Source organism: Vipera ursinii, assembly GCF_947247035.1.
Source record: "Vipera ursinii genome assembly, chromosome: 3".
Classification (NCBI taxonomy): Eukaryota; Metazoa; Chordata; class Lepidosauria; order Squamata; family Viperidae; genus Vipera; species Vipera ursinii.
In genome coordinates this window covers 119,625,468-119,631,773 of record NC_139516.1, presented here as the reverse complement: position 1 = coordinate 119,631,773, position 6,306 = coordinate 119,625,468, and positions in this window count along the sequence as shown.

Below are 6,306 nucleotides of genomic sequence, written 5' to 3'. Positions count from 1 at the left end.
TGTTGAGTAAATATCTATAGATATATATTTGTCACAAAATATCACTTGGATTTTCATACTCTACCGGTTTGAAATGTACTTGGAATAGCTCTAAGCTGAAAATATGAAAAATTCTTAGAAATGACAGAAGCCATTTCTGAAAAGATAGTAATACTTGTAAAAAGGTAGCGGGGTGGGGGGGGGGGTGGGGGGAGAATAACACTGATGTACAAGTGTGTGGCATTGTCCTGCCATCTTGTGGTTCCTAGCTTAGCACACATTTTTCCTTTGCTAAAAGGGCTGGTCTTCTTTAGTTAACAGAACAAAAAAATTGAAGATAATTCTTCCCCAAAGACCTGCAGCAACCTGTCAGCTTTTCATGACCAGTATAATAACAAAAGAAGACAACAGCAACAAAATGTTCCTGTGACGTTCAGGGTGTGGCACGAGGGATATTGCCTATATATTGTAGACTATGCAACTGGTAAGAGGCAGCAGTGGGGGGCTATCCTGGGCACACAGGCATGAAAGTCTCTGGTGATCTCTTGCAGGTCTCTCTAAGATAGAAGATAAAGCTGTATTCCATGAGCATATATGAACAGCAGTTTCCAGAAACTGTAAAATCTAATCAGGATATAGAAAAAGAATGAATAGACTGCAACTTCCATCTCTCCTCCAGATCAGCCAGCTGTTGCTAAGGGTGACAGCCAGAATAGGAGGTCTTTTAAGTTGGTGCCCAACTTCTAATCAAGTCTAGAAAGCCGATATCGATTTTTCCAGTGTTCATGACTCCGATCTTTTTTCAACAAGCAAAATAAACAAGTTGTGCTGGGTGTATACTTCACAATGGTTATATGCATACAAGATGGACAATCCATCTGTGCTATTGCCCAGGATTGTAGATATAAAATGTTTGTGGTTTTTAATTGCTATATTATCACTGTTTCTTCCCCTGTGCTGCTGATTCCAGACTTGCCTTTGGAATTCACCTATCAAACTTCATACTAATTTCAGGCCCAAGTATATCACAGTTTTGCACGATATGTGAACCCAGAGTTGGTAAATATGCTAAGCCATAATGTGATTCACTTGGGTCGTGCAAATTTAGCTGAAGTGGTTTGGATAAGCATTGATTATTCTCAGTGCAAATTTGTAAACCAAATAATAGAGGACATGGAGGTAAAGCGTCTCTGTGTAATTGAGTAATATGGGGAAGTTTTAATCAGGTTCATGGCTTGCTATTAATAATGGCTTTGAACTTGTATCACCTCTGATTCTCTCTCTGCCCCCAAGTCTTTTGGATATCAGTCAGATGTTTTGTATCTAAACCAAATATGTTGAGTACCGACCAATTACGTTATTCCTGATACAGTACAGGATATAGCTTCATTCCTATTGATCCAGAAAATGGAATATAAGAGTCCAAAATGTGCCTGTATGCTCCCCTTCCTTTCACACTCATGTACTTACTTGCTACTCTCTTCAAGACAGATAGAAGAAAGCCTTCAGAACTGCACAAGTTTGATTTGATTCGGACTTCTTTCCTTCAGCATGGCGTGAATATGCCCACATTGTGAAATAGTCACTTAATCCTATTTATATGCAAAATGCCATAGGACAGTACAAGACTTTTCAGGGGAAGACTTTAAAACTTCTTATGGGTCAAAGCCCAAGAAGTAAAACTCTTCTATGTGATGTACATGGGAAGTAGCTGATATATTCAAAATGCACTCAGTGAAGGCTAGGAAGAATGTATCTCAAAAGCATTTGGCAGAAGGAGGGAATCTTTAGACTGATAGAGCCAGTTGTAGTGGTTGGGTGCTAGAAAACAGTCCTAGTCCTGCATTAGCCATGAAAGCCAGCCTTGGGCTGGTCATCCTCTCTCAGTCCAACTCACCTCACCTTACTGTGCTGTTGTTCTTGTTGTTGTTGTGGGGAAAATAGGTGTAAGGAGCATTATGTGTGTTTGCTGCCGTGAATTATTTATAAAAAAAAAAGCTAAAGGCGGGATAAAAATTTAATAAATAAAATAAAGACAGATCAAGGAGATTGAGCATTGTTTAATTTGTGAATTGCCCAAGACACAAGACTACCAGACAGAGACTGAACAATTGTTACAAACCTCTTTGTATCTAATTCTTGGTTTTTTTCCTTGCCATATGAACTTGGAAATAACCCTCTGCCATTATTTAACTGGAGTAATTGATTGCAAGTATTGGCAACGTCTGAAACAACAAAAAAAGATCTTTGGTAAAATATTCATCTTAATTACAGAAATTCTACCCAATAATGATAAATGCAACTTATCCCATTTTAATAAATCCTTTTTGATATCATTCCAAAGAGGCACATATTTATTTTGAAACAGTTTTGTGTTTGTATTTCTCAATATAACTCTTAAGGAAAGAGGAGGTTTGGGTTTACCAGATTTGAAATTGTATTTTGATGCTTGCTATTTGGTCTGCCTAAAAGAGTGGGTAAACCTCCAAAATAAGAGGCTTTGTGCTGGACCAGTATATATTCAGCTGCTCCATTTTATATCTAGTTTAGGAATTAAGAACTGTGTAAGTGTATACAGCATTTACAGGGTTAAACGTTATTTCCTCAAGAGATGCCTTATGGGAATTGTAGTCTGACTGTTTGGTGAATACCATGCTTACCTAGTTAAGTGGGTGGAGTTTTAAGTTTTATGGGAGGACTTCTGGGCTTTGTCTTTGTTCTACATCTCTCTTGACGAATTCATGCAAGGACGCGTCTTCTCTCCAAGACAATATGGGGTAAATTTACCTTCAATCTTTTACACTGTCGGGATGGAAAGATGTGCCATGTTGGAGGATCTTATCAGCAAACATAAGTCTGCCTAGGATGCCTGACCAATAAAAGTCTGTTTAACACCATTCTGCAGAGTTTATGCTAAGTGGATCATTAATTATAAAGCATTTTAATTCGTGTTCCAACTCCACCCAGTTAACTAGGTAAGCATGGTATTCACCAAACAGTCAGACTATAATTCCCATAAGGCATCTCTTGAGGAAATAACATTTAACCCTGTAAACGCTGAATACACTAACACAGGGCTTTTCAACTTTTTCACCCACTGTACCACTTTTAGGATATGGCAACATCCGAGTACCACCAGTCACCTAGCAAGGTGTCAAAAATTTGATGACCAAAAAAAAAAAAGGAAAAAAGTGATGAAGTAAAGGTAGTCCTCGACTTACAACAGTTCACTTGGTGACTGTTCGAAGTTACAATGGCACTGAAAAAAGTGCCCTCCAAGCCACAGCCGAGCAAGACGCCTGCCTGCCTGGCGGCGCTCTTCCTCCTGTCCGAGGTTTTCATTGTTGTGAGTATTTGTGTTGAGGATTGACAGCAGGGGTGGGGTGGGGTGGGTGTTTGGTTTTTATCCCCCCCATCTGCTGGGTGGTTGCAGCAGGTTTTGGTCACTTCACATGACCCTGGGACACTATGACCGTCATAAATATGAATCAGTTGCCAAGCATCTGAATGTAAATCATAAGACTCTGGAGATGCTGATCGGCGCTTCTTCTAGGCTCAGCCAAAGCACCAGGATCAGCACCAAGCACCAAGCTCCAGCTGGAGCCTGGCGCTGATCCTGGCCCTTCCACTGAGCCCTGAAGCCCTGAAGAAGCCCTGATCCTGGCACTTCCGCTGAGCCCTGACAGCCCTGCAGCTCCAGCCCTCTCTTGCTCAGGCTCGTGCGGTGCTGCCACCGGTTCAGCTCATTCCCCTCTCCCGCTACCACTTTTCTAGAATGGTCGCGTACCACATGCCAGGTGCCAATGTACCACAGGTGGTACCAGTACCACTGGTTGAAAAGCCCTGCACTAACACAGTTCTTAATTCCTAAACTAGATATAAAATGGAGCAGGTGAATGTATACTGGTCCAGCACAGGCTTCTTGATTTAGAAGGTCATGAATTAAGATTTGGATGGCACGGTTATTTATGGTATAACATGGTTAAAGTAAATGTTGATTTTAATAATCACTTTGTTAGACATGCCATTCTAAGAGTTTGTAATAAATATAAAATAAGGTTTTCTATGAAGATGCCTCTTTGGGTGTCTCTCCAGGAAGATGTTTTTTTTTTAGAAAAGAACGTGGTGAAGCCAGACTGGTGGACCTATGGCCAAATAATATTTTTTAACTTTAGTGATCCTATCTTAAGTCTAAAGGGGAGTTAGAATCAGAAGGACGTGTCTGCCATTGATTTATGTATTTACAATTGAAAGAAAGATTTAAATCAGACAAAAAGGGTTATGGGTTTGATTTTGGGAAAAACGATTTGGAAATCCTACTGTGTGACAGTTATGAACATATTATTGCCAAAGTTTATAAACTCTTATTGAATTTGAATTTGGAGAATGAATATGTAAAGCACTGCATGATTCAATGGGCAAGGAACTTTGGATATAATGTCATGCTTGAACAATGGGAAAATATGTGGATGAAAGGTTTAAAATTTAAATTATAATTTAAAAGAATGTTTTTATAAGATCATGTATCACTGGTATTTAACACCAGATAAGTTGTCAAGAATGTATAAAGGTACTTAAAATGAATGTTGGAAATGAAAATGTAAAGAAGGGACCTTTTATCACTTATGGTGAACATGTGACAAAGCAAAGAAATATTGGAGTAGGATTCACATCTTAATACAGAAGATTCTCAAAATGAATATAAAGATAAAACTAGAAATTTTTATTTTGGGTTTAATGGGAAAAAAAGACTTGGAAAATAATTGGAACTTTGATGTTATATAAATTGACAGCAGCATTATTACTTTATGCATAAAAATGGAAGGACACTTTGATCCCCACAATGGACGAATGGCAGCAGAAGTTGATGGAGTTAGCAGAGATGGCTAAACTGTTTTGATTAAAAACACAACTCCTTTTGTTTCTACTTGGAAGCCACTTCTGGACTTTGTGCTCGAGGAGGAAAAAAAGTGAAACTTTGATTAGATAGGTTTGTTGTTATAGAAATGGCTAGTTTGTACTATTATGTAAAAGTAAATAGTTGAGGTTTGATGTTACTATCTTATTCTACTGCACCAAAGCGAATCGGAAGTCAATGCCTTTTCTTTCTTTCCCCTTTCCCTACACTTTTCTCTTCCCCTTTTCCTCCCCTGTCTTTCCTACCATTTTCTTTCGAATTTTTGTATCTTATAGTATAAACAAACAAACCCAAATGGTTACAAACCACCCTGTCTCACTTCACATTAGAATCACGCTGTTTTTTAATAGGATTTCTTTCATGCTATCTGAATTCAATGTAAATGGCACATTACTTATCAGCAGCTTAAGGTCATCTTCGAATGTGTTTTTGTTAGCTCTGTGAGATTTGAGTGTTTTGAAATGGTCAGCTAAACTAATAATTCTGCTGCAACACCAAACAGAAATGTTCTTAGTAGGTTATTAATTTTACTTTTTTTCAAGTGCTCATGCTTGACGTGTAATAATGCCGTTATGTCCCTCAGTGAAACATGTTTGTTGCCCTTGTTGGACACTTTCCATCTTTATTCTTAACCCCACCCCACTCCATGAGATGTGCATTGTTTACAGTAAAAACACCTCGTATTTTGGTGCATGCAAACATATTTGAACTATACACATATGATGGTTTGTTTACACTGTCACTTTGTAGCAATCTTTAGCACTAGCCCAGAGCTGTTTGTTATGTCTGCCTTTGTAGGTGTGTTGTAATTGCACACAGAAGTAAGTTATTTTATTTTTGGTCCCAAACCAGCAACATCATTTTCAGTACATAAAATGTATGAAATGCAGCTACAGAAGAGAAAGCCTATTTAATAAGCAAATCTGTAAGAATCTTTTAGTGGATCGTATAACCTGGCACAGAAAATGTAGCTATTTTTTGTATATTATAGCAGACTGCTTGTCTGAAGATAGGTGAGAAGCTTTTAAAAATGTGAATAATCAGGAAGAGCCAATAAAATAAATAAATATCTCTCTCTTCTCCCCCCACAACTCTCTCTCTCTCCCGAATACTTTAGAAATATAAATCATAACCTGTTTACTGTAAGATAATGAAATAGATAATGAACTAAATGTGTATGAAGGGCTCAGGATGTGAAGAGCATTGATACAAAGTGCAACTGATCACTTAATTCATTTTATGAAAATATTTCGGAAGAAACATTTGAGCCATCTGTGCATAGGAATACTTCTACTTTCTTGTAGATATATCAACAGACCTTTACATAGTTATGCACAAAAGACACACACCTCTTACTCAAACCATATATTGTAACTTCATATTGCTGATTTTGGCTAGTGTGCCACTTG